The sequence below is a fragment of the Astatotilapia calliptera genome, chromosome 19, assembly GCF_964374335.1.
Source record: "Astatotilapia calliptera chromosome 19, fAstCal68.1, whole genome shotgun sequence".
Taxonomy (NCBI): domain Eukaryota; kingdom Metazoa; phylum Chordata; class Actinopteri; order Cichliformes; family Cichlidae; genus Astatotilapia; species Astatotilapia calliptera.
In genome coordinates this window covers 10360159-10381543 of record NC_137440.1, presented here as the reverse complement: position 1 = coordinate 10381543, position 21385 = coordinate 10360159, and the positions used below count along the sequence as shown (strand labels likewise).

Here is a 21385-nt window from a genome sequence, read left to right as displayed (position 1 = left end):
GTTCAGTCTGTGTTATGTGTTTCCTGTTTTACTTTGAAGGTCTCCGTCTTTTCTCAGTGTGTTCAGTTTACGCTTCTTTGGTCTCGTCAGTTCTGATTTGCCCCAGCTGTGTTTCCCTCCTGTTACTCATTTCCTGATTGCTCCCTCTGTGTATTTAAGCCCTGTGTTTCTTAGAGTCTGTGTCGCGATCTACCATTTATTTTGCTGTGTGTTTTGGCAATCCGCTGGTGTTAGTTTATTTTTGACCTTTTTCCCCAGTTATGTTATGTTTGAGTTCAGCATTAAAGCTGTTTTGGTTTAAGTTCTGTCTCCGGAGTCTGCACCTTGGGTCCTATTCCTGTCTGCACACAGCCACAACAGAATTGTTTTTATTTAATTTCTTTTTTAGATCAGATTGCTGTCATTGGATACTCAAATGAGTGCGCGGGTTTCCACTGTCAGCAATAATTGGTATAAATGCATGTGACTGGACTGTGATGGACTGAAGGTTTGACTGACTTCAAATTGAGATTAAAACTTCACTTATTTTAGGATTAGAAACTTTATTTCTAGTGCCTAATTCACCCAAATAGTGCAAAAAGGGTGGATGGATGTCTTTTATTTGCAGGAGCAGGAGAATGACACAGATCCAAGAGGAGAAAGATTCTAAGTTCACATGAGTGTGTGGACCTGCAGACTTAACCCTTTAGCTGCCACTTTTCTGTGTTTGAAGGACACTGTTTTTATTGGCTGTGTGTTGGTTATGGTATCACACTGTATTTTTGAGAAATGTTAGATGTTACACGGAGGAAAATGTGTGTGTGTGTGTGTGTGTATATATACAGTGTTGAAACGAGTGTCACTCCTTTCACAGCAGCAGGTTGCTGACGACATGATTTATAGCAGCACCTCTGGAATCTGTTTGATCCAGGCCCGACCTGCGAGGATACTCGACTGGCTAATGTTTGTTTTCATCTAATGGTCTCTGTGGAGGATTTAGCATCACACAGACAGACATGAGTGAAAATAAAGTAGGATGTGCAGTGATCGCAGGAAACCTTAGTGTTGAGCTCAGAGTGAAAACAAGTGAGTGACTTACTTAAAGAACTAACTCAAACCCAGCAAACTCAAAGATCAGGAAAGGAATAAAGGTCAGACACAAATACTTTTAATCACCTTTCTTCACTGTGAGTACTGAAAACTGTTCCAGTCATTCTGTGAGATGTACTGTAATACTATACTGTAGGTACTTGTTCTTTTGTGTTTAACAAAGCCATCGGTTGACAACTGATATTTTAAAGAGGATGTTAGTTCATGCAACATGATCTGTTCTGCTTTTTCAGGCAGCAACGCCCACTGTTCTATGAAAACACCTGTGCTTCAGTACATCTTCTTTGCAAACAATGCAGGAACTGTGTGCTCTCCCACACAACACAGAGACCAAAGACCAGGAAACACAACACGCAAATAAGATGAGTGAGATGAAACTGGTTCCACATCTCTGAGGCTGTTTGTTTAGCTGGGTTTGGTTTTCTGTCTGGGTTCAACCTAACCCTAGATACGGGACAGACTTGAATGAGGGGGGAAAAACAGTGGAGAAGAGGGACGGGGATAAAGGGCAAAAAAACCCCAAAAACCAACTAAATAAGCAGACAAAAAAATAAATAAATCATGCCACATCCTGCTAACAAGCCTTTTAATTCAGAAATTGTGCATGTGCAGAACTAATATTAAGCCATAAGAAATGATGGGGAACATTTTTTCACAGAATACTTATTTGTACTTTTGACACTTTATGTCCAGTTTTCCAGTAATACAGTTTTGTGTGTATGGAGGTGTTTTCATGGTTTTACTGCTTCTGTTCCTGAATGGTTTGTAAATTCACTCCACCACCATTGGTTGTTTAATTATTCTCACACATTTATTACCTTTATCAGTTTACTGGATTTGAAATGATCATAGTCAGTAGATGACATTAAAAATTTAATGATTAACCTGAAACAGCAGTTAAATAACCTTTAACATTAGAGTTTTATTAGAGTCTAAATTACAGTATTTTTGGACACTAACAGAAACCACAAGAAAACTTCTCACACAAGTAGCTTCACTCACTGGAGCAGGTTTTGTAATTACAGCATCGTCATTTTAAGGAGAAAGAAAGAGAAAGTAAAGGAAGGATCCACAGGGTGGAACATGTCCACAATTCCTTTAGTTTGGATTTCCATACAATTCTGATATAGTGGGCTGGAACTAGAGGTCTTATATATAACCCTGTTGTCCTCAACCACCCATCTGTGTCTCCCTTTGGGTACTTGGGGGTTTCCAGTCCCTCTGTGGCACAGATGAGGAGGAAAGTTTGAGAGCATGAAGCTGTGAAGAATTACTCTGTTCTTGTTGCTTTGACCAGAGAAAATGAGATCTGCTGTGAATCAAATCAAATCAATTTATATAGCACTTTTTACAGGATAAAAACCACAAAGTGCTTCACAGTAATATAAAACAGAAATACATAAAATACATTAATAAAACACACAGCACAAATCTAATTAAAAGCCAATCTAAATAAATGAGTCTTAAGTTGCTTTTTAAAAGAATAATGAGATCAAGGCATCGTAATGATGGAGGGAGAGCATTCCTATGGTTTTAAAATATGTTCAAGGGACTACCAACAGCCTTTGATTAGAAGATCTCAGGCTGCGAGAGGTTCTAAAAGATCAGAAATGTAAGCAGGGGCATCACAATTCAAAGCTTTAAAAGTCAGTACCAAGATTTTAAAATGAATTCTGAAATGTACTGGAAGCCAGTGTAATGAACGTAACTGTCATGGACCCGGTTCCGGGGACTCGGGGTCCGTGAACAGTGTGGACCATTATTATTATTATTATTATTATTATTATTATTATTATTATTATTATTATTATTATTATTATTATTATTGGATGTATGTTTGCTGCACTGTGCTCTTGTGTTCCATGCTGGTGTGTGTACTTGTGTGTGTGGCTGGAGGATGAAGGACAGCCATCTGCAGGCCTGATGGGTGTGGCCCTGCCAGCTGCTGGTCACGCCTAGGTTCCCACACACCTGCTTCTGATCAGGCTCGTCGGGGGAGCTACTTAACAGAGAGATGGAGCTTCCTCTGGCGCAGGATTGTTGAGTTAGACTCCATGTCAGTGTCTCAAGTACTGTTAAGTGTATGCCTGCTGGAGTTGGTGCCATATGAACCAAAGTTCATAGAGCTCAAAGCTCTATGAACTTTGAGCTGTTTAGTACTAACACTTCTATACCGGTTTTATTTTAGCAGCTGAGTTAGCCTTTTCTCGAGTCCTGTCCCCCTAAGTTACTCTTGCTACGTCCGACAAACAAATGGTTCCCTCTGCGCGCCAATGGGTACCCGAATGTGCGAGCAGACATGCTTCATAATGTTCGGTACATTTACCTGGGAGTGGGGCCATACACACTGTTTAATCCATTCACGTTGTTTTTGACTTTGTGAATGGAAAGAACACAACTCCTCCAGACACAATCTCTCGGCGTATCGGTGGGCACACCGCTTCTCCATCTTGCTTGAGGTTAATGTTTGTCAGACACAGTAACGGTTGCTATAATGTGTAATTGGACAATGGCCCTTTCGGGGGAGGGGCTGGTGAGAGGTCAATTATGCCACCTCTTTTGACATGAGAGGTGTATTTTATAATTTATGTATTGGAGTAATTACTAACAACTACTTTAGTGGTGTGTAATTTTCTGTTTATTACTTTGATTTTATGAACAGCATAGAAACAGTTGTTTAAACAATCTCTTAAATTTTACTTTGTTGTCTTATATTTTTTCATGTAGGATACGGACAGCGAGGCAAAAAGCTGCATGGAGCAAACTGTGATGGGGGTGTACGTCATCCAGAAGGAGGGTGCTGAACCTGAAGATGACCCAGAGGACGTTGGTGTCCTGATTGAGGGTGTGGAGGCTAACACTGATTTGGGTAACATTGCACAAGCATGTGCTCTGTTGTTTGGACTCATATACTGTTTGAACCTGAGCTACCCACCAGTACTTAAATGCACCTTTGAAGTCCTCCAGAAGATACTTTTAAATCTTGATGGACAAAATCTCTCTTCAAAGCTACAGTTTCTGAAAAACAAGCTTATGGGGTGAGAGCACTTGAAAATGACTAATAGGTCTTGAATGGTTCATTGGTGCAATGGTGATTTCCAATATATAATGTTAATATTTGAGTTGTTTATATTTTTTTCTTTCATTTAAAATTTTCTTTTTAAGTTTTTGGATTCTCTCTGTTGGGCAATTTTATACAGCACTGCAGATGATTTTTGATTGTCCTTATATAGATGGCTCAAAATGGATCTGTACTGGCAGAAGTACTATGTTGTGTTTATGTGTCAAGGGCCTGTAAAGTTTAAGACCACTGCCACCTGTTAAGTTCACTGTATTATTGTGTCCATTTTGCTTGCTAGCATGTTTTAAAACACAGCAAAACTATATTGCTAGCTGTGGAGGACTGCAACCAAAATTAAAAAAATAAATACAGAAATATAAAAATTGGTCAAACTAATAATTATTTCAATGAGATACACCAAACAAATATAGATTTTCATCACCTATGGATTTTTTTGTTGTTGTTTTATTGCCCCCAAATTATTTCTAATTATTACTAATTATTTTATTTTTCCAAATTCACACAATTCTATTTTGTCACATGTTTTAACTTGCCAAGTGGGAGATGTATTTTTATCTTTTAGTTTAATTTTTTAAAATGCAGTCGATCTATTGAGCAAATTTTGCATCTGTTTTTAGTTGTGGAAGCTTTGGTTCCAACATATTACCTATGTAAATAAGCATTCTAACGTTTTACCTTTTGAAGTGGCATAATGCTTGCAGGTGTACAAAAATGGTAAGCTTTTATATTGTCCACTAAATCCAGTTAATAAAGATAATGTTATCATAATCTGATTGTGACTTTTTTTTGTAAAGTAGTGGGTTTCTAAATGTGTAACAAATGTAAACAAATCTAATTGAAATAATTTGGTTGAAATGAGTGAAATCATTGCCTTGATTAACAAAGTAGTTGTTGAAACAACAAGATTTAATTCTGTTTTCCTAAACTTTTTAAATTGTGTAGAATGAATTAAAACTAATTTCACTCTACATACTTAAATAAATCACTTCAAATCAATGTAAGTATAGTATGTTGATCCAACGTAATCTGATTACATTAAACCACCAAATGCTAAATGTGTTGGTTTGACATGATCGAAAAGGGTTTATTGTACTTGGTTAAATTGTGTGCAAAAAGGGTGCCATGATTAAATTGTGTTCATCCAACAACAGATTTTTTTGAGTGAGCCTTTTCAAAAACCCTCTGAGCATCATCAGCAAGTGTGTCGAGGAAAGAATTCAGAGCTTTGTAGGTTACAGCAAAAGAGAGACAGGCTGATGCTACAAGTCCGACTACTGGAATCCATCTAACACTTTCTTCTGCTGTCATAAATGCAGCTATGCATGCTAGTTGGGTCGACACCCTCGTGAGGAGCTCTGGAGTTATTTCTACTCCAGCCAGTGGTGACCTGACAACAGCGCAAAGATCAGCATGCTGCACATTTGTTCTCTCAGCAAGTTTTTCCAGTGATGACTTATCAAGACTGAAATCAGTTACATAACCTTTGACAACTCTAACCATCAACCCAATATCAACAGCAACAGAAAGGCCAGGAACTGGAACAGCTGCTACAGTTCCAGACAAACCAGCCCAGTATTTTATTCTGGACTGAAAAGCTTTTTTCTTCTTGATGATGATCTCTGGGTTGATGTTGGGCATGATGAACAGCAGAGTGTCCCTCTTGTTTTTAGGAAGGTCTCTAAGGTCTGCTGTAAGAGAGAGAAGTCGTAAAGGTTTGGCTCAAAGCTGGACACCAGGAAGACCTGTGGAGACACGATGCCTTGGTCTCGAAGACCTGTGTGATAAAGAAATATAAAGAAACCATATCTTTCACAGTTAAAGTAAATAAGTCCCAACTTTGGGATAATAAAGTGTTTACTTAACAAAACAGAAACTCACCTTGAACACAGTTTTCCCTCATTTCTCTAAGACTCCTCTCTGCACTGAAGTCTTCATTTCTTCTCTCATCACGCATAAAGTGGTCAATCTTTGAGCGAACAAAGTAGCACTTTTTGTTTATCTTCTGAATCTCCTGAGCAAGTTTCACATCATTTTCTCTGCAACCAGTGTCTGAGACGATGATGAAGAAGTCAAACCTGTCAAATTTAACAAGTTCCAAGTGCTTATGAGCCGGATACTTCATGGTGCCAACACCAGGAAGATCCCATAAAGTGACATTGGGATAGCCTGGATGGAAGTATGGCATAGGTTCCTTTGAGCGTTCTACAGCACCAGTAGGAGCGGCCCCTTCATCTCCATTACGTAGTCCTCTGACAGGGTTAACAAATGTCGATTTACCAGAACCAGATTCTCCTGTGATGGCAATATGTAGTGAAATATCACATGTTTCTTCTCGCTGCTGCTGCAGAAGTATCATTGTTCATCAGATCCTTTCTAACTGAAGCAGATAAAGGCTCTATGTGGACTCTTAAATAAAAGGAAAAGTTGTTATAATCACTGCACTCTCATCTCTGAATACAGACTATAAAAATCCAGCATCATCACATAATCTTGAAAGTTTTTTCACATTGTCAGACTCAAGACAAAGAAATTATCAAACCGATCAAACATAAAACTCAGAATTTAAGCAGCTAATCTTTGATTTCTTTGGCATTAGAGTCAGTCTGAGAATCAGTAAGTGTTTAAATTAGCTATGAATAAGGATTCAATAATGACTGTGCTTAGAAAATTATCTAAAAAGAAGAAACAATTTTTGAGTCTTTGGCTCTGTGCTCTGATTCACCTGCTGCTTGCAAAAATTAAAGTCTTGAAAACACACATACATTTCCACTTGGCTCACTCACAGAACATAAACAAGTCTTTACAGAGAGAAGTATGACTGGAGAGCTGCTGCTCGAAAGACAGAAAGGGCAAAACTATGAAACACCATCAACTTAACACCAGCATGCAAAAGGTAAAGAACAGGTGACTGGAGAGGTTCACTGGTTGGAATTTGAGTGAATTTAACTTTATAGACAGAACTCATTTAATCAAAGGTTTACCTGCGTGCTGAGCTGTTGGAGTGATGAAAAGTTCTGCATGAAGCAGTCAGTCTGATGATAGATGAGCTGGTGGAGGGTAAATATCTCTAACCACGCCCTCTGAAAACAGCGGTGAAACTGGTTTGACCACAGAGCTGTGGTCATTTGTTTGTGTTTCTCTACACGCTGCTGAGTAAAGAAATGTTTATGTTTTTCATATTTTAGATTATGACCTCAACCAGTGATCAAACCAGGCAATGTGTCTTTGTGTGGGTCACAGCACTGACTGTAAACCAGCTGATTTAAGTATAGATCACACTTGTATTCACAGCAGAGCACAAAGTCTTTACACACTGCTCCTTCTGCAGGAGAGAACTGTAAAGGAACTTTTAAATAAGTGCACGTATCGTATAATGTTTGTATCCCATGACAATAATATTTCATTAAGGCAAAATATATTTGGACGGATCTATTACTGCATATGTGCTCTGATCCGTCACTCTTTCATATCTGCTCACATATATTAATGCCTCTCAGGACATTAATACGTGTGAGAGCTACACTCTCTGATGACATCAGTATTTAATAGAATATTATTCAATAACCATGAACGTCTTCTTCCATATGACTTCTGTCCATTGATTCTTTAATTCCTCTCACAGATTTATTACTTTTATCAGCTGGATTTGAAATGATCGTAGTCATTAGATGATATGACAAATGAAATGATTCGACTGAAACAGCAGTTAAATAACCTTTAACATTAGAGTTGTAAGTCTGAGTGTTAAGAGAGCTTCAGGCTCACATTTCCATGGCTTATCTCACTGATATAATGAATGAATACGTGAGTGTTTGCTGTATCAGGCACATCTTCTCAGACACTATATTACAGTATTATTGGACACTAGCAGATACCCGAAGAAAACACAATTAGAAAATCTGTTCCAGCAAGTGAAAATAATTACTGCATCCTCATTTTAAGGACTTTGTTATTTCTGATAGAACTTCCTGATTTCCCAGCAGGCCTCTACAGTTCTGTTTGTATTTACTATTAGGATATAATGAGTTTCAGCCCTTTTGAGCTTCATGCCTGCTTTGATTTCCCTGCTTGTGTTTCTGGGACTCACAGCCACTGCCGTTTGTTAGCATTTGCCTTTTATCTGGTTGGTTCTGCAGCACCTGCTTGTCTGTATGGAACTAGAAGCCCCAGAGGTGCTCAGCCCTGTTGTCCTCATCCATCTTTGGTAGAGTCTCCCATCAGGACTTGGGTGCTTCCAGTCCATATGTGACACAGATGTTCTTCTACACTATCCCAGCCACTTGGTGGTGCCTCTCAGTGTATGCTGTCCTAGCTTGCATTTTACATCCTGTTTATTTGTCCTGGATAGTCTCCAGGGCACCTTTGCATCTTTGGTCCTGGTGCCTTGGTAGACTCCTGCCTCTGTGGATCAGAAAATCTGTGCTGTCGTTTTACTTGAGGTTAGCCACTTCTTTTATTTTCCATCCTTTTTGGAGCCTGTTCTTCCATGATAGTTCCTCCTGCAGTTCCTTATCACCATCTGTCTTCAGTGGACTGAGGCATTTTAGGAGCAGTAGCTCTAAGTTAAGGTTAATGAGGGAGTCAGTTAATTAGGTTAACTCATAAAATCATACGAGTTAAAAAGGGGGAGCTGTTAAAGAATAAATATATATTCTTAGTGCTTATTTTCTGATTATATTGTTTTATGTACTTTAATAATAAAGGCCTGTATAAAGAAAGGCCAGCTTTGACTCATAAACAAAGTGCTCAGCCAGACTAATATACAGGAAGTGCAGAGCTGCAGAGGCAATATATTAAGAACAGGAAACCAGACAGAAAAAGCAGAACTACGACCGTCATGGGGACAAAAGAATCGGGGTTAATATTTGGTGTGACAGAAAGAACAAATGCGGCCGAAGGCTGGATCTGATATGAAGCGAACAGAAGACCGGTCTAAAGAGATTTAAAGGTAGGCACAAACCTGTTCAAAAAGCAAATTTGTGCAGATTGGCTGAATTTTAAATTACAGTGGGGCAAAAAAGTATTTAGTCAGCCACCGATTGTGCAAGTTCCCCCACTTAAAATGATGACAGAGGTCAGTAATTTGCACCAGAGGTACACTTCAACTGTGAGAGACAGAATGTGAAAAAAAAATCCATGAATCCACATGGTAGGATTTGTAAAGAATTTATTCGTAAATCAGGGTGGAAAATAAGTATTTGGTCACCTCAAACAAGGAAAATCTCTGGCTCTCACAGACCTGTAACGTCTTCTGTAAGAAGCTTTTCTGTCCCCCACTCGTTACCTGTATGAATGGCACCTGTTTGAACTCATCATCTGTATAAAAGACACCTGTCCGCAGCCTCAAACAGTCAGACTCCAAACTCCGCCATGGCCAAGACCAAAGAGCTTTCGAAGGACACCAGGAAAAGTATTGTAGACCTGCACCAGACTGGGAAGAGTGAATCTACAATAGGCAAGCAGCTCGGTGTGAAAAAATCAACTGTGGGAGCAATCATCAGAAAATGGAAGACATACAAGACCACTGATAATCTCCCTCGATCTGGGGCTCCACGCAAGATCTCATCCCGTGGGGTCAAAATGATCATGAGAACGGTGAGCAAAGATCCCAGAACCACACGGGGGGACCTGGTGAATGACCTGCAGAGAGCTGGGACCAAAGTAACAAAGGTCACCATCAGTAACACACTACAACGGCAGGGAATCAAATCCCACAGTGCCAGACGTGTTCCGCTGCTGAAGCCAGTGCATGTCCAGGCCCGTCTGAAGTTTGCCAGAGAGCACATGGATGATACAGCAGAGGATTGGGAGAATGTCATGTGGTCAGAACTTTTTGGTGTAAACTCAACTCGTCGTGTTTGGAGGAAGAAGAATACTGAGTTGCATCCCAAGAACACCATACCTACTGTGAAGCATGGGGGTGGAAACATCATGCTATGGGGCTGTTTTTCTGCCAAGGGGACAGGACGACTGATCCGTGTTAAGGACAGAATGAATGGGGCCATGTATCGTGAGATTTTGAGCCAAAACCTCCTTCCATCAGTGAGAACTTTGAAGATGAAACGAGGCTGGGTCTTCCAACATGACAATGATCCAAAACACACCGCCCGGGCAACAAAGGAGTGGCTCCGTAAGAAGCATTTGAAAGTCCTGGAGTGGCCTAGCCAGTCTCCAGACCTCAACCCCATAGAAAATCTGTGGCGGGAGTTGAAAGTCCGTGTTGCTCGGCGACAGCCCCAAAACATCACTGCCCTCGAGAAGATCTGCATGGAGGAATGGGCCAAAATACCAGCTACTGTGTGTGCAAACCTGGTAAAGACCTATAGTAAACGTTTGACCTCTGTTATTGCCAACAAAGGTTATGTTACAAAGTACTGAGTTGTATTTTTGTTATTGACCAAATACTTATTTTCCACCCTGATTTACGAATAAATTCTTTACAAATCCTACCATGTGGATTCATGGATTTTTTTTTTCACATTCTGTCTCTCACAGTTGAAGTGTACCTCTGGTGCAAATTACTGACCTCTGTCATCATTTTAGGTGGGGGAACTTGCACAATCGGTGGCTGACTAAATACTTTTTTGCCCCACTGTATCTGTTCGCTGAGTGGATGAGCTTAACTATCAAATTGGCTCAGTAGTGGTAAAACTAAATTCTTGAGAATAAAGTGAAGCTTTGAAGTAAGGATGATGAAACTGTGAGAAAAAGACAGTACTGAGATAAAAGTAACATGAGATGTTATGTTAAGAGAGAAAAGAGACCAATGTGTGTTTTGGAAAACACAGGTTTTCAGTGGTTGTTGATCAATGGTCACGAGAATTTGCATAATTAAGATTAAGGAACTGACCTCCCAGCCCATTGTTCCTTTAGTGGGCTGTTTTCAGTCATTATGCAAATGTACTGTTTATAAGATTGAAACCTGCAGTCAGCTGAGACTGAAGACGTCACCTGGATGATGATGAAACGTTTCTCCCACAAAACGCTACGTCCAGAACCAACTTTTGGAGATAAGTGCTTAAAGTTTTAAAAACATGTTGCGTGTTATCTTGTCCCTGTCACGGTCTGTGGGGCAGAACGAGTGGAGGTGGACCCAGAAGCAGACAGAGGCGAGGAGACGGAACTTGAGTTGCAAACCAAAAGCGAGCCTTTATTGTGGCTGAAACATCAATACAACTCAAACGAAGGCAAACATGGGAGAGAGCTAACTGAAAAACTACACTGGGGAAAAAGTGAGCCAACAGAGATGATACAGAGGAACTATGAGAACTATAAATGCATGAAAGGAGGAAACACAGACGACACAACGATGAACACAGGAAGACTGAGGACTTAAATACACACGAGGTGATCAGGAGAAGTGGCGACACATGAGGACACAGCTGACTCGAATGAAACATAATGACAACACAGGGGAGAGTAACACTGGACACAATAACATGAGACACGGACCTTCAAAGTAAAACAGGAAGCATAACCACCACAGACTAGACACTGAACTAAACCTAAGAACAAACTCTTAACCAGGAAAACACAGGTTTTTTGCTTCAGCACCCCCAAAATGAATCAAAGCACCCTGGTGAAGACAAGAAAATATGGTTGAAATATGCTGTCTCTTTATAGTCCCTGTCATGACTCTCTCAGCAGCATTTTTGATCCATTAATAGTAAACAATTATTGATGCAGCGGATTGAGATGAAACTTGGCACAGAGGTACAGTAGGTGTCCAGGAGGAGAATTGTGTTGAAAGTTGGACATCAACTATCAAGAATGAGTTTTAATGAATTTTTGAATATGCAACCAGACTTTCCCGATGGCTGTATTGGGCTGTCCCAAAGAGCAGAGTGAAGCTGACCCCCCACCCACTTGAAACGTAAAGGCAAATAGGTGGAGCGGTTAGTGCTACGTTTGTGCAGATTTGTGCAGGTAAAATGAGCGTTTGTGCTGCTATGATATGAGATATTCTGTTATGGTGTTACTGCTGAAAAATGTCTTTTTCAAATGACCTTTCACTTTGTGTTCACTTGTTCAATAAAGTTCTGTTAAAAAAACCCTCTTGTTTTATTTAATCAGCTAAATTTGTAATGAGTGTATTTTTTTTTAACTTCAATTTCTTTACTTCAATCACTTTTTGTTCATAAAACCACGATGCAAGTGCTTGAGTATTTATTTTTTTAGAGTGGATTAAAAAAACTTTATTGAAAACTACATTTGAACACTTTACACTCCCATGAACACTTTTTGAGAAACGAACAAGCTAGCAGTCTTTTGCATCAAATACAGATTTTCTGGCAGAAAAAACGATTATTTGGCATTACTGTGTCTGAAGGATTCTTAGAACAGTGTGTTACATCTGATTTCTGAACAAGATAAGCTTACATTTAAAATACTGAGGCTTTAGTTACTGAGTTAATATAGCTAACTGTCTGGATCAAAAGGATTTTTTTTCAATGTTAAACATTTTCAAAAATGTCCAAGAAAAAAGTTTCTAAAGCACTTTAAAAACATGTAGCACACTAGACTAAAGTGCTGTACAGTACATGTGTTAAATACTCAGACTCAATTTAATAAACTCACAAATTCAATAGCGCCATCTTAAAAACAATAATTACACAAAATATGAAAGTGTAGATTGGTGGAGAACTTGGGGGGGGGTGTTGCTCCTGGCTGTATATATAGGTCAGAAATCACGTTTTGCTCCATCATAATCATAGTGTGTGTTTTTTTTTTTAATTTAGATGCCTCGAAAGCCATCTGTAGACAAGGTTTCCATTTTTGCAGTTCTTTGCAATTCAAAAGAGGCCATAGTCCAAAATGGCAAAATAGCCACTCCAGCTGCATCAGTCTGGAAAGAGCTGAGTCAGCAGCTAGAAGACAAGATGTCAGCAATGGCCCTGTACACTTTTGTGAAGCTAAATAGACACAACATCTGGTCAGCTTTGGAAATCAGTGATCAGGAAAGTAATAGTGAAGGAGAGTTAGATTCACATTGCATTTCTCCTGGACAAGAAAACTGTCAAGCTTTTGAACTAGAAGTCCCTTTTGAGGACTGGGTTAAATTTATTCCTGAAAAGGTTGAATACAATGACAAGTTTCTCCTACCCAAAAAAGGGAATACACAATTTTGAAACCTGGCACTTGGACTCATATCATCAACGATCTTATATGGAAGAAGATCAAAAATACATGTACACTTGTGTTCCGTAGAGCAAAGGTCCATCCAACTGTCAACAATAATTATCTGGACATCAGAGGCGACTGTAAAGAGTGTCATGGCCAGTTAGAAATGTCATGTGACAGACAGCCAGCAATTAATAGTCCAATGGTGCTCCAGTGTTTCATGAGAAATACAGATCTCTCCCTGCACACTGGCCACTCCAAGCGGTTCATGTCTGGAAACCTGCATGAACAGATCGCTAAAGAGCTGTGTGAGGGCAGAATGGAACCAGCTGTATGGAGGTCAGCGAGGGCAGCAGATCTGATGGATGTTGGAGATCCTGAGCCAAGCCACCTTCCAAATTTGGCCACTCTGCGAAAAGCCAAACAAGAGAGAAAAGACTTGGAATTAGGAGATAAGGACCCCATTGCATCTCTGCAATTGTTAAAATATAGTGTTCCTCACAGTGGTAGCATCCGAGATATTGGACTGGACAGGTTTTTCTGTCACTACTGGAGTCAAACACAGATGCTGTCACGGCTGCCGAGGCGAGCCGTGTGGATATAGAAGGAGGACCCAAGATGCAGGCAGTGGATGAGATACCGGTGGTTTTATTTACAGAGGTGTAGTGGCAAACAAACAGTGGGGCATAATAAACAACTAAAGACACCTAAACTGGGAGAACTAAAATAACAGACCTGGGAGCATATGACAACGGATGATGAATAGCAGAGAGACGCAGACGAGGAACAGGACACCGTGGAACACAGGGTAACAGACTGACACAGAGTTACACAGACTGACATGGAGGAACACAGACGAACCGGCAACAGGCAGGAGAACACACAGGGCTTAAATACACACACCAGTAATCGGGGATGAGAGACAGGAGGGCAACACAGCCGGGAGGAATCTGGGCTGACGGGACAGGGGAAACGTAAACTGATCACACTCACATATGACACGGACCTTCACAATAAAACAGGAAACTCAGATACATGGAACCAGACAAGACATTGAACTAAACAGACAGATTCACAAACAGATGGGGAGACACCATAGACAGACAGATACAGACGCAGACTCAGAGGCAGATCGAAAATAACACAGAACTTAAACAATCATCATCTAGAAAATGATAACTAAAAGCGCTGGGTCACCGACCCAGGACCATGACAGATGCATGTTTATAAGACATTGTCAAAAAAATCTCAAATCTCAGATCTCAAAATGGTGGAGCATTGATCAAACTCTTATAGCCTCTAGTGGCCCCCACCTAATCATAAAAGCCTAAACATTCACATTCTTTCTCTCACACAGCGCCTAAGCTACGACCTTGTTTATCTGCTCCTGCTGAGATGGGGCAGAAAACCTCTCCAGTATGTTCTGTTCTCTTCTAATCAGACAAATAAGGCGATGACTTTCTGCGAACAGTATTTCTTATAACTCAGCAGTATAATGCATCATAAAACAATATCATTCATTCACAATAAATCAGCAGTCTAATGTAATGCAAATCAGTTTAACAAATGCAATAGTTATCACCTTCTTCTAATTCAGGAGAATAATGCAAACTAAAACTACATAATAATTCACAATCTTTAATTAGGGGTCTGTCATAAGATTTTTAACATATATAAGTTTATTTACTACTGTTTATTATAAGCTCATATTGATGTGTTCATATATTTCACAAATATGCTGTACTTTTCATTTTTGTGCACACTGACATTTTAACTCTGTATGTTGATGAAGGCCAGAGACAGAGACCTAACCACAAGAGATTAAATCTCTAACAGCAGTTCCCGAAATTAGACTACACTCATATGACCCCACACACACGTGCACACACTCAGTCACAGGAAGTTATTCGCAAGAACATGTATTAAAGGAATATGAAGGTATTTGCATACGCGATGTGTCTTATAAATAAAGAGCTATTGCCTGCACTCGGTGTGAGTGTCTCCTGAGAGCCGCTCACCCGTGCACGTTGCTATTTTAACAGAACTTGTCTGAGTGTCATTATTTCACCTGAATAATGTCTTGTTAATAAATAAAGTTAACCACGGACATTTAATTGGTCCTCCGAGCCGGAGAGACTGAATATTTGAGTGATTTTAACCGATTTTCATGCTCCAACAGAGTGACCTTGTCGTTTCCTGAGATCGTGGAGGGCCCGCGTTGAAGTCTGTCGACAGCCTCCTCCCTACGGAGGAGTAAAGACCAACAACGTAAATTCGAGGTTGGCCAACGTTCTTAGTAAGAGGTCCACGGTCCTGGGGAACGAGAAGGACATTCTGACCGGCGATTTGTCTACGAAAATACAGGTGAATATTAGCACTCAAAAACACTTTTGCATAAAATTATCGGTGTTTAGGGTGACACTGTTCCAAGAAAACTCGTCCTACGGGGACTGGCAGTTTTAAGACTCGCTTGTAAGACGAAACTGGCAGTGTAATAGACACTCGTTTCGCAGTTAAAAAAAGCTGGAAGTCTAAATTTACTAGAAGGTAAATAAGTGTACGGAAAGTGTCAACTAACATAGGATAGAAATTGCGCGAACTGTTTGAATAAATGTATTGAGAGAATGAGTGATTTTTAAAAGGGACTTTAGGACCCTACACCATTCTCACTGTTTTTCCTGTGATAACTTACGTACTGGTGAGGAGAGAGAAAAAAGGTTGTGTTTCATCACATAAAACTGAGACCGCCCCTGACAATAGGACAGGGGTCGAAGGGCGTCTTAGTAACCTCTCTCGACTCTCGTGCCAGAGACAGTTTCACAGTTCTGTGAATAATTTAATAAATTAAAATGGGTAATAAACAAACAAAGCCTGACCTAACAGCTGATGAACAGTGGTTAGAGAAAAGATGTCCAGGCGCAGGATTAATAAGCGCAAATCGTTGGAGAAATCCTAAAAAGCTAAATTGTCCAGCCTGGAAAGGGAAATGTAGTTTAGAACCAATAAAACATTTAGAAAAATGTTTAAAGGAAGAGGTCAATAAACATAAGCCAGGCAAGACAAAAACAAAACTCATGACTGAGTACATGAACCTTTTTCAGCCATGGAAACAGGAAGAACAAAGGCGTGCTGAAAATAGAAAGCAGTAACAGTCTAGACAGCAACTTACATCTCAGGCCAGTAATAAACCACCAGTTCCACAGGTGGCCTGTTCACAACCACCACCATATCAGCCAGAACCCTCAGCCCCAGAGGCACCCACAACCACAAAAAAAACCCCAACGAATCCGTTCCTACCACCACAAGGCCCATACGCCTCAGCCAGACACAAATTGAATTTAATGTCTCGCGACGTCCCCACACACAAAGAGCAAGAAGAAATAGGGACAGATCCTTACAATAGGGACATGGGAGGAGTTCCAGACCCACCTGGCCCTTATGGCCTGTTCCCCCTCATAGCAAATCCAAATCCTAGATATGGAGCTACCACTGGTGCGGGTAATGAACGGGACCAGGAGAGGGTTGTTTATACTTTCCGCCCATGGACAGCAGAGGACAGAAAAAATGTGTTAAAGGACGTTCCTCCTCTGGCTGACGGTTACCAGGTCTGGGAGGACGCCGTCCATTGCATTAGACGAAGTTGGAAGCTAAATGGTCGCGAAATGGTGCAAGTTTTCCAAGACCTCCTAGGCCTCAAATGGGCCGAGGTCCAAGGTGATTTTACTGGTTATAACCAGAATGGAGAACTGCTTCAAGGAGGAGGTGGCGACGTAAAAACTGCAGTACAGGCAGTCTGCGCACGAGTAAAAACACATCTAAGTCCGCGAGCCGATTATGGAAAAATTGGAGAAACAAAACAAAAGGAAAATGAAACACCACGCGACTATTTGGACCGACTACGTCCAGTTTTCAGACAAAATTCAGGTCTAGATTACCAAACTGACCCACAAAGCCCATATCAGCAACAGCTAAAAAACGCATTCCTTAACGGTCTGTTGCCAAAAGTCCGCCAGATGGTAGACAAACAATGGATCATGCAACACACAGGCACTCTGCCCGAAGCATGCACCCATGCAGAACACGCTCACAAACACATAAAGAAGAAAGAAAGCACACAGACAGGGACGTTTGTTGTAGATGGTGAAACCGGACTAATAGCATTCTCCGGTGCGTTCCGAAATCAAAGTGGACAGAGAGGGAGAGGTAGACAGAGACACAAAGCAGGTGACAGGAGAAATGACAGAGAAGACAGACATAACAAGTGTTATAACTGTGGTAAAGAAGGACATTTTGCACGAGACTGTCGACATAAGCAACGCGACAGGCAAGATGATAGAAGGGAAAGGCGTGAGCGACGGGATGACAGGGACAGACATGATAGGCAGAATGACAGACGAGAGAGAAATGAGCAACATGAGGAAAGATACGAGGGCAGTATCATGTGACTAGGACCAGACAAAGAGAAAACAGAAAATAATGTAGAAATTTTCAATATCCAACAATTACTTCTAGGCTCAGAACACAAACCAGAAATTACATTACATGTGAATGGGCAACCACTGACCATGTTATGTGATACTGGAGCGTGCATGACAGTGCTATGCGATGCACCCCTAAACGTCTCCTACTCAAGAGACGCACGCAGTGTTACCTCAGCATCAGGCCACACGACTGCAAAACCACTGACAAACAAATTAGAGTTTCTTCACGTTGAAAGCAATCGATCCTGTAAAATGCAATGTATTGTTGACCCAAGCTGCCCAGTTAATTTATTGGGACGCGATGGTCTAACAAAGCTAAAAATTGGCGTGGTTCCAGAATGTGATGGCATGAGGGCTGAGATAATGTTATCCAGAGCAGATGCATACGTCTGCCACGGTGAGGGAGAGCCACACTATTATTGGACTTTAGACCTCCCTCCCTGTGAGAAGGTCATAAATCCCTACACAAGACCGCAGCTTTAGTGACACACGGAACAACCCATGTGACATCAGGGGGGATGATCACTATACTCTCTAAACACTTTTACACACAAAATTTCGAAACATCAGCAAAAGAATTCATAAGAACATGCATGACATGCCAGAGGCACAACTCACAGGGGAATGTAAGACCCAAAAGGGGCCACTTCCCTACGCCACCACACCCATTTCATACAATCCACATGGATTTCATTGAACTGAACGAATGCCAAGGTTCAAAATATGCTTTAGTAATCATAGATGTTTTCTCAAAATGGCCAGAAATATACCCAGTGAAAAAGGCAGATGCAATTTCAGTAGCCAAATGTCTATGTAACCATTTCATTCCAACTTATGGAATTCCAAGCCTAATAAGATCAGATAATGGCACACACTTTGTAAATGAAGTAATATCAAAAGTCTCTGAAGCTTTAGGATTCAGCATTAAACACCATTGTGCCTATCACCCTCAAAGCGCAGGATTAGTAGAAAGAACTAATGGCACAATAAAACAGAGACTTAGAAAATGTATGGAAGAAACAGGAAGAGCATGGCCCGAATGTTTAAGCCTAGTTAAAATGTGGATGCGTTTAACTCAAGGCTCGCAAAAACTAACACCATTTGAAATAATTCATGGCAGGGCATTCCCTCTTCCAATCACAAGTGAACCTTTAGACAAGTCAGCTAGAGAGACCACTTTAGCTGAATGGATGACGAAACTGTTGGAAAATAAGGAAATTGTGTTGAACAACCAACTGCCGAGTGATTCTTCTCCAGTCTCTTCCAGGTTAAAACCAGGCGACTGGATCCTGATCAAAGTACTCCAACGAAAGAATTGGACCTCTCCGAGGTGGGAGGGCCTATACCAGGTCCTGTTGAGCACTCCAACCGCATGCAAAATTGCTGAGAGACCTTCCTGGATACATCAAAGCCACACCAAGAAAGTAAAGGAGGCGGAACAATAAGACGCCGGTTCCCCTGAGGAAGTGGTGATCTGGAGGTGGAGAGTGAGGGCTGATCGGGTAGCAAACACTGCTCGCCCTCCCTTTCTTCGCCTTCAGTCTACTCTCCACGGCCCCGGGTGGACCTGGTCGACCTGAAGAACTCCTGACAGTGGCCAGAAACAGTGACCTAGCCCCACCTGCCCGGTAGAGAAACAGGAGATCAGTCCAACCTGGAAAACCAGAAGAGCAAGTCATAACCAAATCACTCACGTAAAGTATCAACCACAACACAAACAATGCCTGAACTTAAGATACCAGACGAGTATCTAGACATTGCAGACAACACCTACACTGTCCGCGAAAGGACAAGGAGTCGCCGGCACAGACCAAAATGTGCCTGCTCAGAAGAATGTAAACTAATGACATGTGTAACCTTATGCTTTCTTTTTGTTTTCACAGTGTTTTTATCGATCGCACTAGTGTGTTTAAATGCAGCATATAATGATAACCCATGCAACCCCTATTGCCCAAAAGGCTACTCACCTGACGTAAACGGTACCGATATGTGCAACCAATGGAGAACCCAAAGCAAGAATGTACACCATTCAAAGCGATCCACACGCGCTGAAAAGTCACGTTTAGGTCCCCCAATTGGTAATTCCTGGTCTGAAATTGATACATGGTTTGACAATATGTTTGGAGGATGGTCAAAATTAGTTCAGACATTAATAGCTATCCTCTGTAGCGTTGTGTTAATGTTGGCTATTATTGTTTGCTGTATTATTCCATGTTTTAAAGCATTAATTGAGAGGGTGGCTTCGCGAACAGCCACTGGCATTTTTCTGACACACATGTATAACCCTGTTGTTATTGAAGAGTCCTTTGAACAAGAAGACATGTTGTAAAAATGAATAGTACTCAGCAAAATGAAGAGACAATTGAAAATGTGAAAGCAAGTGATTGTCTACTGATATATACGTGCTGAGTGAAACATATTAACAACAGGAGGGAATGTCATAAGATTTTTAACATATATAAGTTTATTTACTACTGTTTATTATAAGCTCATATTGATGTGTTCATATAAGAAGGAAGGGAAAAAAACTGGACGGCAATAGAACGACTCGCTCTCCAGGTTGTTCTGTTGTTGGCACGAGTCTGCTGGATAAATGAGTGATCAGTTACTTGCCACTCTGGAAAGGAATATGCTGTACTTTTCATTTTTGTGCACACTGACATTTTAACTCTGTATGTTGATGAAGGCCAGAGACAGAGACCTAACCACAAGAGATTAAATCTCTAACAGCAGTTCCCGAAATTAGACTACACTCATATGACCCCACACACACGTGCACACACTCAGTCACAGGAAGTTATTCGCAAGAACATGTATTAAAGGAATATGAAGGTATTTGCATACGCGATGTGTCTTATAAATAAAGAGCTATCGCCTGCACTCGGTGTGAGTGTCTCCTGAGAGCCGCTCACCCGTGCACGTTGCTATTTTAACAGAACTTGTCTGAGTGTCATTATTTCACCTGAATAATGTCTTGTTAATAAATAAAGTTAACCACGGACAGGGTCTAACATGGCATAAAATAATATTATAATCCCACAGAACCCAGTCTGCCAAACTCCCCCCTTGTTTTATCAGGGTTGATGTTGCGCACTGCATCAAGATGATATGCCAGTGGGACTGCCTGAAGAAGAAAACACATCGTGTTAAAGATTTCATTGTCAGGTCATTAGCAAAACTTCTTCAGTCTCAATGTTTGGACCATGCAAAACAGCTCCTACATGCTATCACTGTTGTGGCCCTCAGTGAGGCAGAAGGTGATGACAGTTCTGGAGCCCCTCTTCCTTCAGAAAGGTGCAAGAAATACTTGAAAGCCCAAATTGCTCAAGACTCCATCATCATTCCAGATGAACAGACGGAGAAAAGTGAGAGAGTGGATTCAGTGGATGAGATCCAGACTGACCTATGACAGTGGGTAACAGAAATATGTGAGGAGAGCAGGTCACTTGCTGCAGCATAGATAGATAGAGATAATATTCACTTTCTCCCTGAGATTATTCCTCATATAATAAGACTGGCAAGTTACTTGCCACTCTGGAAAGGAATAATGGTCCCTCTCTTCCAAAGCACCAGCATCACAGCAAGTTCAGCCACTGTTGAAGCTGAGTTCAAA

General features: G+C 40.9%; 1 pseudogene across 1 annotated transcript in view; it reads right to left on the bottom strand.

Annotated features, from left to right (window-relative positions):
* Positions 1-5230: 5230 nt before the first annotated feature.
* LOC113012300 (interferon-inducible GTPase 5-like) overlaps positions 5231-21385 on the bottom strand; it is a 126483-nt pseudogene continuing 110328 nt past the window's right edge. The window contains exons 2-3 of the transcript XR_013903617.1: positions 6050-6577; positions 5231-5945 (exon numbers count right to left, since the gene is read on the bottom strand). The product of XR_013903617.1 is annotated as an interferon-inducible GTPase 5-like (transcript). The remainder of the gene's footprint in view (positions 5946-6049; positions 6578-21385) is intronic.